The sequence below is a fragment of the Limulus polyphemus genome, unplaced genomic scaffold, assembly GCF_000517525.1.
Source record: "Limulus polyphemus unplaced genomic scaffold, Limulus_polyphemus-2.1.2 Scaffold5080, whole genome shotgun sequence".
Lineage (NCBI taxonomy): Eukaryota > Metazoa > Arthropoda > Merostomata > Xiphosura > Limulidae > Limulus > Limulus polyphemus.
The window spans coordinates 7116-19975 of record NW_013670690.1 but is presented as its reverse complement, the minus strand read 5'-3'; positions in this window follow the sequence as shown (position 1 = coordinate 19975).

The following is a 12860-nucleotide window of genomic DNA, read 5'->3' as shown; positions in this document are numbered from 1 at the left end:
TGGTTGGATGCAGCAATTCCAAAGCAAACATTGATGATATCTCAAAAGCTAAACGCCAGTTTCACAAACCTTATTTGCTGCTTAGTTTGTGAGATTTGGATATGTGCGCACTGGGTGTGATATAACTATCTTATTGCTGACGTCGCCTTCTTTGATAACTTTTTGGAAAGTAAACATGTTTGTTGTCTTTATTTTTTGTGTATTCACTGTATTGTATTGAACAAAATGATTATGCGGCCCGCGCTCGTCATTCTCTCAGTTATCTGGCCCGCTGTGAAAAAAGTTTGGTGACCCCTGCTCTAGACACATGAAAGAGAAGAGAAGTGGTGTATATATCATAAAGTCAATAATTGTTCACGTGACAAAACAGTCATCTTTTCATAAGGGAAAAACTGAAATAATGCTCTCTCTCTTTTCTTTCTTTTTGTGATTAGTTATCAGAAACTTCCTGGTTTAATCGCCAAGAAAGTATATTTTATTTCAAAACATTTTTGTTGTTTTGTATATTTAGTACAAAGCTACATAATCAGTGGCGGAATAAAACACCTCGACAACCCTGGGACAGTAAATAATATGGAGACCCCTCATGCACATTACTTTTGTTGTACAAGACAAGCGTTACTTTACGGTTACATATACAAATGTGTGTATATTTATAATTAAATTCCTCTTTTTTTTTGTATTAGTACATTTTCATACTTAATCAAGTATAAAATGAATAATAACAACACATGAGAAAGAGTTTATTATGTTTCATAGTACTCTTCACGACATGCACATGAATATAAGGCGTATCTCTGTGATTCTGTGTTTCTTTATGATTAAACAGAGTTTCTTCTCGCGATTTTCATAACAATGACAGGTTCTGTATTCACAAAACCTTTGTGATATCCATATAAAAACACAGATAGGTCGGTTTCAGTTTGACTACCAATTCATCATATTCTTGTTGCATAATAAGGTAGATGCAACATGGAATTGTGTGCAATCTATTTCTGCCCCCACCCCCCACACTCCCGGTTTCTCAGCGGTAAGTCTCGCGGCTTGCAACACTAAAACTATGATTTCGATACCTGTACCATTTGTGTAGCTTTGCGTTTCATAACAAACAAACAAAGGCATTCTATTTCTACATATGTTTTTCGTAAGACTTGTGTTTTCTAAATTTTTGTTAATAGGCCCCTCACGAGCGAGTGGGGGGGGACATTTTTGAGATTATCTTTTAGCTTTAAGAATTATTCATGCTTAATCTGGCCCTTTAAGTTTGAATGTGACATTTTTTTCCCTTTTTTTAACTTAAATCTTAATAACTAAGTTTCATTACCAAAAGTCAATAATTTGGATTCTGTTCGTAATTAGTTTGTTGTCTACCATAGGAAAAACAAGAGGGAATCCTCAATAACCGATACGACAGACATAGTTGTAGTCGAGGCGCTATTTATGTCATCAGTTTTCGTGAACAACAGCTGTTATGGTGTCAATTAGGTTAAACAAATGAATAGTAACTATCATAAATTTTATTTAAGTCATTTACAAATAAAACTTTTAAGGTAAGAATTATTAAGCTTACGCAATGTGAATTAGGGACCTCTATTGGAAAGATAAGACGGCAGTGGTTAAATGGAACGCTAACGTACTCTTGTCGCTTTCTTGCTATCATACTGTTACAACAGCGGAAGTCACGTGACGCTAGTAACACGTCATGAGCGTCTAGAAAATTCATGTCCCTTCGTGAAGCCTCGAATGTTTACCAGATATGCGATATTCATGTATATAAGACCGCCAAGAAGTGACAGCAACAATGGAATGTAATTGAATTGCAGACAGAGATAGAGACGGATAGTTGGGTCGAACGCGTGTGTCATTCGTTGTGAATTATAGCGTGACCGTGGAAATTTAGTGAATTTCAAAGTTGTATTGAGAAAGAATAAACTAGTTTTATTTAAGAAAGGACTTGTATCGCTAAAGTTTCTTCGAAAAGAATTTTTACGGAAAATTAACAAACGAACAGAGACGCAACAATACTTAATGTCATCAGGTCATTCAATGCCGTTTATTCATATGATTTACAGAAGAAACATTGTGTAATGATTATTTTTTTTAGGTAAAATATAACTCAGTAAAAATCCGATGGGTGGCAACAGTGTATTTTGTGCTAGTAAACATTTTTTTATTGGAAGGCAATCACATTTGCTTGGTAAAGCATGGATGGAATTTTAGATGACAGGAGTATTACTAACAGTTGGAACGATTCACACAGTTCCATTTTCTGCAAGTAGTGAACGTCGGATAACATAGTTTGGTTCAGTCTTCTTTTGTTTTCTTCTTGGTGTAATTTGCGATTTAAGTTTTTTACCTTACACTAAACGTTTTAGTCTTATTTGCACGACAATGAGCAATATTAAAAACAACGAAAAAATTTAAAATATTTAATAAAAATAAAATAAAAAATAACAATATACACGTATAAAATATCGTTATTTAAAATATGAAATCAACTAAGAGTTCTAACGTGACCTATTTTTTACACTTACCTTTTCTACTAAGTTATGAAATTCAAGTTCGCTTATAAATGTATTATAAATTTATCTACACACGCACCATTTTACGAAGAGTAATAACTACAGCAGAATTTCCTTCCATAAAACTTTATTATTATATTTTTGTATTAGTTTTAAACAAAGTAATATCAAAAAATGTAATAACTGAAGCTTTTTCTAGCGGTAAAGAAATATAGCAGTATTATTTAAAGCGCGCTATTTTATAAATAATCATTTTAGGCCTAAGTTTTACATTACCAAACAAACCACGGTACCGTGTGAACAATAAACTTGTCCTCTATAGATGATAGTCGTACGGAGTTCTCGACAAATGAAAATAAAGAAACCCCCTCGGAGATTTTATAACATCATAGTGATGTTGTAAGACTAAGCTATAGGGTTTACAGTTCTGTGACTTAGCTATGTCTATACATATATATTATTTTAGCTTGGGCTGTATTTGAAAGCGCACGCAGAACATAAACTTCAATCAGTGTCGTTGTAAAACAAAATATATAGGGGCACTTCTTCACTGCAACGTGGTGCATAAGTTTAGTTAAATTACAATTAAATGAACGAAATTCATGTTCTATTTTTTCTTTATATTTTTCAAAGTTGAAGATTTCTAGCATTCTAAGTTGGAATTCTTCCCGGGGATGGAGAATGAAGTGGAAAAACAACAACAAAAAAAAAAAACAAAAAAAAACAGATACATAAGACTTGTATCATATCAGCAAATTGGAATAGTAAATGGCAAAAAGTTTTTTAAGTTTATAAGCAACAAAACTATATTTATGCTTTGAATATTTTTTAAAGTCTATATAGCACTTGCTAAGTACATATTAATTGAGTAGTATTAATTTAGTAAGACAAATATTTATCTCAAATGACTGGCATTGAAAAGTATATATGTTTACAATGCAATTGTGGTTAGCTTTTGATAGATTCACCACAGATGAGTATAATCATTATTTGCCTGACATTTGAAGTAATCTACACCCAATTCTTTGAATCGGCAGTTATTCTTTTAAGCATTTGCGAGTACTTGCTATTAATACAAAAAAGTTTCGTTCTTTCAGTCTTAGCTATTTTGCGATAAATCAGTTAAGACTTAGTGAATGAATTTTATAAATAAAATTTACCATTCTGTTTTAATATGCTCTCTTACATTAGGATCCTTCAAATTTCATATGCAAACAGAGATAAAAAAGTGTCTACTGTTAAATCAGATTGAATTCAAACTTGACTCAGGTTGGAACACCAGATCTAATCGATGATATTGTGGCTATCGTAGAATGATAGGCGTGAGAATTCTAGATATATGTATTTGGTTAGATATATATATTCTATATCTTACTAGATCCATTTCTTTACGAAATGTGATTCCTTTTTCTTATCCCTGTCAGATTCACACAGTTGAAGGCAACACACAAAGGCTTTTTGCCCCTTTTTATGCTTTTATCTCTAACTCGTGTCACACTCGTACGTTGTTTTGAGAGTCCCAATATGGCCGTCAGTACATTTCCGGTGGAATCGACGGTTTTAAGAAACATTTTGCATGACGTCGTTTTTTGGGTATCTAAAATTAATCTTTTATCTGGCGGTTTCACGAAATTCCTTTTTCGAGGTTTAATGAGATTTCATATTGATTTTGTTCAGTGAGAGGCTATTATCCAGTCAAGTTGTTACTTGACGTAACGTTATTACTTCCTTACCTTGAACCTTACATCTATATCAACCCAGTCGTAAAAAATTAATGATGTTTCGGCTGACTACTCCCCAGATATCATCTAGAACGAGCCAATGAAGAGGACGAAATTGCTTGCTGGTCATGTGCAGCCACCCCCCCCCCCCCCAGTGGCACAGCGGCATGTCTGCGGACTTAAAACGCTAGAAACCGGGTTTCGATACCCGTGGTGAGCAGAGCACAGATATTCCATTATGTAGCTTTGTGCTTAACTACAAACAAAACAAATGGTCATGTGCTTTCTGTTAAACGTCTTACTGACCATAATACATTGTTACTATAAAAAAAGGAAGTAGCTTTGAAAAACACTTCCTGAATTGTGTGCGTGTGTAAAATACTAGAAAGTGTGTGTGTTTTATAACAAAGCCACATCGGGCTATTTGCTTTGACCACCGAGGGGGAATCGAACCCCTAATTTTAGCGTTGTAAAAACCGTAGACTTACCGTTGTCTTATAGGGTACTACTAGAAAGTGTGTTTTATAGCAAAGCCACATCGGGCTATTTGCTTTGACCACAGCGAGGAATCGAACCCCTAATTTTAGCGTTGTAAATCCGTAGGCTTACCGTTGTCTTATAGGGTACTACTAGAAAGTTGATGTTTTGTTTTTATAGAAGATTCCTGTTATTATGTTTGTTTCTTTTAGCACAAAAGCGACATCTGTCCACCACGGGGAATCCAGCTGCGTATTTTAGAGTTGTAAGTCCATAAACCTGGTTATTATGTAGAAAATTCACTAATTTTTACCTATATACAATGAAAATATTGTGTATTAGAAGTATGTAGCTGATTAATGAACCCATTTCCAATCTAATAATAATTTATGTAAGCACTAATTTAAATGTTTATTTATAATGCAGTTTAAAATGCCCCCCCCCCAATGGCACAGCGGCATGTCTGCGGACTTACAACGCTAGAATCCGGGTTTCGATACCCGTGGTGGGCAGAGCACAGATAACCCATTGTGTAGCTTTATGCTTAATTGCAAACAACAACAACAGTTTAAAATATATCATTGTTAAACGGTTAAAAATGTTCAAATAATGTTCCAGACTTCTAGTTTTGAAAATTTTGAAGTATCACACCAACGCTCATCTGTCGTCGATAATGAAATCACGTGCCAGTGTTGCAAGTTGACAAAAAAAAATATTAAAAAAATGAAACAGATGTGTGGGGAATAACAACGTTTTTCGTAAGTGTTTATGTCTACTAAGTTACTTTAAAATATTGTTTAAAACCCAGTAGTTAAACACGTGAACGATTCTTTATTAATGTTTCGTTCAAGTGCTGTCTCTGGTACAAAGAATGAGGATTGGGGGGGGAGGGGGCGAAGCGAGGGAATGCACGCCGCAAGCGCACCAATTACGGCCGGTGTCCAGGGCTCTTCTTAAGACCCTAGAAGATTTTGGGTTCTGGATTAAATTTTATGTATTTTCCTGAGTATAATTTTCCTAATTTTTATGCATTTTTACTGGGACAGATTGGAAAGGCGGCTGGCTCTCCCGCTTTATACGCCACAGTTTATATACAGTAAAAAACGATTGTTACATCAGTAGTCACATCAGTTTCGTCTTTATTAACCTGTTACGTTGCTTCAATGTCCACTCCTCGCTGGTAAAACCTACAAAACCAGAAAAATATATGTTTAATTAAAATCAATTTCAAAAACAATTGAAATTGCTTCAATGAAATTTATAACAATTATTAAAAACACTTGAAAATACAGACATATATATATATATATATATATATATCACCATAAAACTAATAACTTAAACTAAAACTTCACGTTCTAACTTAATTTTAATTGAAATTGAAATATGCAGAAAAACGACCAATGGTTCCATTAAGATTCTAAAATGGAAAAATGTTTTTAAATGTTTTTGTTAATCTTTCAGATTATCAAAACTAAAGTTGCACGATGTTTTTTTACTAACAAAAAGGTAGCCGTTTTAAAGACTTTAGACACGATATAGGTGGATATTTATTCGAAGCCTTATTTACCTTGTTGTTAGAACATACACGTTTCTAAAAATCGTACGAAAATAACATTTCTATAACGACAGTTTTTGTTTGATTGACTTGAATTTCGCGCAAAGCTACATGAGGACTATCTGCGCTAGCCGTCCGTAATCTAGCAGCGACAAATTTGAAGGGAGGCTGCTATTCAACACCACCCACCGCCAACTCTTGGGCTACTCTTTTACCAACGAATAGTGGGATTGACTGTCACATTATAACGCCCCCACAGCTGAAAGGGCGGGCATGCTCGGTGACGGGGACTCGAACCCGCGACCTGCAGATTGCGAGTCAAATAACTACAGTTATAAATGTCTTTTATCTTAGGTAATTCTTACTCTGTATTACATGAAATTACACATCCCCATAAGAGGTATTTACTGTAATATATTAATCACTGTCTTCTGTTAAAAAGAAAAAAAAACTTTCTATATAATATTGTTGCGTCAGCGAGTCACATGACCACCGTGACGCCACGTTTCTGGAACTATCCTGTACTTTGGCGAATGCTCTAGTAATTGCTAGATATAGGGTAGGCTGGTATATAAAAGAGGGGAATGTAATGTGTGTGTGGACAGTGAGTAATTGAACTGCAGTCAGAAGTATTATTGACGTTCGTTGATATAGCGTTGTTTAGCGCGATTGTTGAAATTGAGTGTATCGGTAAAGTTGTATTCGGAAAGAATAAACCAGTTTTTATTAAGAAAGAACTTGTGTCGCTTAAGTTTCGTCGGAACGAAGTTACGGAAAATCAATTAACAAACGGAGACGTAACAATATTTTTACATTGCTTTGTGTTTAATAATTTATACAGATTTGGAGTTTGCCTTCTGTCCCTTTAAATTATTTTCAGTAACCTGATATATTCTAAAGTCTTGGGTTATTTGTTTTTCCAAAATACATATTTCCACAAACAAAAGGAAGTTTGTGCTATCTACTGTGTCCACTGTAGGGAATCAAACCCCGGATTCTAGCATTGTAAGTCTGCGAACTTACCGGGGGGAATGACATGAGGGATAACACGGTTACTGACACTTTTTATTATTATTATTTGGTCGATTTGTGAAGTTCCCACTGAATCAGCGATAAGTTTAAGGGCTTACAATGTTTAATTCCGGGGTTCGATTCTTACCGACGGATAGAGCGCAGACAGCTCGTTGTGTGGATTTGCGGGGAGGGGGAAGACAATGAAAATCGGTTTGCACATTTTTGATAATGTAAAATCCTCGATAAATACCTCAATGTTAGTAATGATAATTAATCACATACTCTCCGCTCGACAGAAGTAGTGATATTTAGTTTTACTGATTTAGGATGGTTACTAAAATCAAATTAAATGCTTATGTGAAGCAGTCGAATGATATAAAGCATCAGTTATAACTTATTGATTTCCTGTTATATTATAAAAACATTATAAAATGGTAAGGAACTTTTACTAAATTCCAAAGTTAAGTTAATCATTTTATTCACTCCATTCAATATATTTCCCATTTCAATACATGAAGAAAAATGCTATTTTTTTAAAGATAATTGTAAATAAATTTACACATACACACATATTACTATGCACACACATCCATATAGTAAAGATTTTAAGTACAGAATACACATGTCACTATTTAGCAAAAAACATAATACTGTAATTATATTGACGCTGTAGCTCACACATAGTTTTAAATATGTCTATGAAGACAAAAGTTTCCTTGTTAAGTTTAAAACTTAATTTCTTTTTCTTAAAGTAAAGGACTGCATTAGTAAAATGAGTAATGGTAAGGTGAAACGAGACTTACACCACACCTTTCCGGCATCCTGTGCTGAACAACTTCTATATCATACATAATTTAGGCACTTTACTTCCGGCACTAGAGGTTTAACACACTGTTATTTTTGATGTACGGTTGGATTTTCAACTTTTAATTTCCGGTCTTGCTTGCGTTAGTACACGAAGAAAAGAAAACCCAATAGCAAAGTACTTTGTCAAAGTAAGTCTGACATAATGAAAACCTACGTGATGTACTACAGGTAAATAATTTATGTCGTACGTTTATAACATGAGCGGCGAAGAAAGACTGAAAATGATGTTAACTGTATCTTGAAAAAAAATCGATAGGGGCACCACACAAGTAAGCATTCTTTAGTTTGAACGCCTGTTTACCAGACAACCCGCGGATACAACACGAACGTTTTCTGCAGTATCTAGTTTATCCGTTTCGCACGCGTACATCATAATTAGTTTGTAGGCCGAATTATTCGTAACGAAAACGTAATATACGTACTGCAAAATGATACTATAACGGTTGTTCGATTAATATAAACTGTTCAGTAATGAGCCCTATTTTATTTTACAAATCGTTGGGTAAGTGAAAGGAGCAATAAAGAATGACAGTTCAAATTAGGGTTATAAATTTTTTTAAGGTTTTCCTTCAACCCTAATGGTCAAATTCAGAAACTTTTCAAAAGGTGACATTATTGCGTACGCGCTAATAAATTAAAATAAAATTATTTACAGTTGTAGATGAAATATTACCGTAGCTATTAGTTTCACTAAATATTAAGCATAATTAACGTTTGTGAAATCTTGAAGTAGGTATTGTTGTTTTTTTTAAGTGATGTTTATTAACAGAAAACCACCATTATTTGTTTGTTTTTCTTAAATCATGAGTGCGTGGCTAGAGATGCCTTTTTACCGATTATTTTCTAAACTTTTGCTTATTTTTTTTTGGTTTCTTATACTTTTTAGACGCAAGGCTTTCTTCAAAACTGACATAACATTCAAAATTGAAATGAAATAAAGAAACCGAAAAAAATGACTCTCTAGTTTTATCCATTTGTATCGTAAAAAATGGTTTGTTTTTACGTAGCTGTTGAAAATAAATTAAAAATAAACACATGAATTTGCAAATACTGTTTTGTCTCCATTGGATACGGTGCCTCTTATTTAACGATACGTCACAGCTTTCAATTAAATTCAACAGCTCACGTGGGCCACACGTTTAGAAGAAAGATACTGTGTAGTAGAATTATTAATATGGTACAAGATCTTACTTATAAAGTTTTTTTGTAAGATATTATAATAGGGCGGGTCCATTGTCTGCTACTCATAGGTTTAATGCGGTAGCTGATGCTGTTCGTGACCAGGAAACATATATGTAAAACTAATTTAATGGCTAAGATCATGGTACGAATAATGACCGTTGAAAATGAAAGTAAGAAGGACCCTGAAGTAATTACGATTAAGTAGACGCTTTTTATTAAAATTTCACACTCAAAATTTCGCATTAAAAAAAAAAAGCAGGTAATCGAGTTTAATTACGTTGTCATACTTGAAACGGTGAAGTTGGTAACTACATCTTTCATACATACATACAGGGAGCTAATTCAGTGTCATTACTATGCCCTTCGTTTTGTCCCAACCGACCTTATGAGAGCTGGTATTGTACGAAAGGCCTCGCTAGGATATAATGTGGTTGACAAATTATTAGATCCTTCTTCACTTTCACCCATAACTTCTTATAATTCGACAGTGTAATGCCGCTACGAATAGTTTATGGAGAAGAGATATGCATTTAGTGAAAAAGCAAGAAACATTGATTTCAAAGACAAATCGATAAGGGAATATCATCACACCCATTTAGGTTGTAAAACCACCCAAACACCATTCACCCACATACAGGATTGTCATTACAGAAACATGTACATGACCTCATTCAACGGCGTACAAGATAACTCAAAATATGTTGTCTTTGTAAAGAAACATAAACTGTGATTGTACAAGCTATTCCTAGACACACTAAAGAGGAAGTTATGTTATGTTATGGATTTTGCGCAAAGCTATACGAGGGCTATCTGCGCTAGCCGTCCCTAATTTAGCAGTGTAAGACTAGAGGGAAGGCAGCTAGTCATCACCACCCACCGCTAACTCATGGGCTACTCTTTTACCAACGAATAGTGGGATTGACCGTCACATAATAACGCCCCCACGGCTGAAAGGGCGAGCATGTTTGGTATGATGGGGGATTCGAACCCGCGACCCTCAGATTGCGAGTCGAGTGCCCTAACCACCTGGCCATGCCGGGCCCTAAAGAGAGAGAGAGAAAGAATACTGCAGAAAAAATTCTACGAAAAATACTTCGCGAAAAAAGATATGTTTATTGTAACATTGAAGAGACCTGGGTGTTCTTGAACGATCCCAACAAGAAACGGGAGATCTCATCCCTATGTTATAAAAGGGCATTTAAATGAATGCACATTGATTGGTATCACCCGAAATAATGCAATGGTGAGTGTTCACTTATCCGTGGAAAGTGACCTTCTTCGGTCCAAAAATATTCATTCATTCGGAAGAGTGCGATAATTTTCCAATGCGAACTTTGACCTCTTCTTTGGGTCAGTTTCAGTCTTATAAAATAACTTTATTGTCACACAGTTTGGCAACTTTATGAATGCTGTATTCTTGTTTAATGTAGGTGGGGCTTCATGAACTTCTGCAATAATCTCGACAGGTGTGAGTCGACATCCTAATTGTTCCTGTTTCTTCAAATGTATGAATGAGATAAAGCATTGCCATTGGTCCTTTCTGTTTGTTTGTTGTTAAGCGAAAAGCTACACAATAGGATATCTGTGCTTTGCTCAACACGGGGATCGAAGCCCGACTTTTAGCGTTATATGTGTTCAGATTTACCGCTGGAATCGCTTTAAACAAAACCTTTAGACATCTTCAGATGTCAGTATTTATTCATTCCCCCTTTCTTTCAAGCATTTAGAAGTTCTAAGTAAACAAATATATTATTTAGCACAAGCTCATGGAAAACCGCCTACGATAACCCATGAAGTGCTGGCCGTATCACGTGAGCATTACGTGCTTATAGCAAGATATAATTTGAATTTACTCATTGTAATTTTGTGACAATTTTCATACCTGTAGTACCTATGCAGTACACATCCGCAGCTGAAGAAATATAGCGCGTGTTCCCACCTTATGTAACACGCTAGAAGCTTTTGCTGGAGATAATTTGATGAAGAAAGAGCCACCGCCTACGTTCTGTTTGTATACGAGGTTATAGCTAGTGTTGCTGGAGAAACGAGCTCTGGCTCCTCGGGGACTTGCTCCGAGGACACATAATTAGATCACGTGACTTGTGCATTGGACAAACAAACAAAAAGCAAAGTAACCATAAAGGTATATAAAAAAAAGGTTAAATAATGTTAAAGGTGAAGCAAAAGATACGGCTCTTTACACCGAGGGTGTAACACTCTTGAAGTTATGCAAATAAGTTGTTTGTATAGGTTCTCGTCACATATTTGTTCTGGCCAGCTTGTGATTCAGTCGTTTGATCTGGATGATTCTATTTGTTCTGAATGCATCAACAAATGTCAAACCTAATACAAATTATGTATTCAACAAAGGTTACCCTGGCGTTACATGTTACAAGGTATTCATAGACTTAAAAAGGCTCGAGCGCATAAAAGATTCGTATCTAATAAACTGAGAGGATATATTTTTTTCGTCGGAGTTGACGAAAGAAAGAAACAATTCTGAGGAGATAAGCCATGGGAATGAATGTAAAATTAGGCTATTTTAAGTTAAGCCTATTTGCACCAGTTTATAAGGTGTATCGTGTAGATTCAAACAAATATATATATATTATTTAAGTGAACTCATTACAAAATGTATACGACACCTACAGTACATGAGAAATAAACAATTTTGAGGAGGAAATCCATGGGAATGAATGTAAAATTGGGCTATTTTAAGTTAAGCCTATTTGCACCAGTTTATAAGGTGTATCGTGTTAGTGACTCCTTTCCGCGAGAGACTTTTTTCGGAAAACAACAGACTTATAAAAATTCTAATATATTTATTGCGTCAGTCACGAAAAACATGTTTTTGTTTTGCACCAGTCCTTATTTCCTAATAGAACAAAGAAGATTAAAGTGTAAATGATTTTCCACATTCTATAGCATTTGTTTCCCTAAGACACATCCTACAGTTTTAAAATAGGCTAAACATATTTTGAGACAATCACGATAGATAGATGGATGCCATTACATGTTATCTATTTCTTTGAATTTAACATTTTTAAGGGAGTCTTACACACCCTGTGTTTTATTAATCTTTATGTCATTTTAAGCGTCGAATTCATTATTCATATTGGCATAAAAGGTTTAAATGAAATCTTAAAATTATAAGCAAAAATCGGACTACTAAGTACTATTCAACATCATTTTTTGTAGAAGTAATGAGCTTTCTTCGGAAGTTTCCCAGTCTACAATTTCTACTTGTAACTTAAGCTTACTTTATAAATTCAAATTTTAGATTTACTTTGAGTGAAACAGATCATCTCTACACCTGCATACAACCACAGTTTGCACATGCAGGCACAACAGTCTTTGTTACCCTTGTTGTTATATCAGGATCCAGTGCTTGGAAGTTCACACCTGTAGCCTGTAGTCATGCAGGAACAACAGTTTTGTTACCCTTGTTGTTACCTCGGGATCCAGTGCTTGGAAGTTCACACCTGTAGCCTGTGGTTATGCAGGAACAACAGTTTTTGT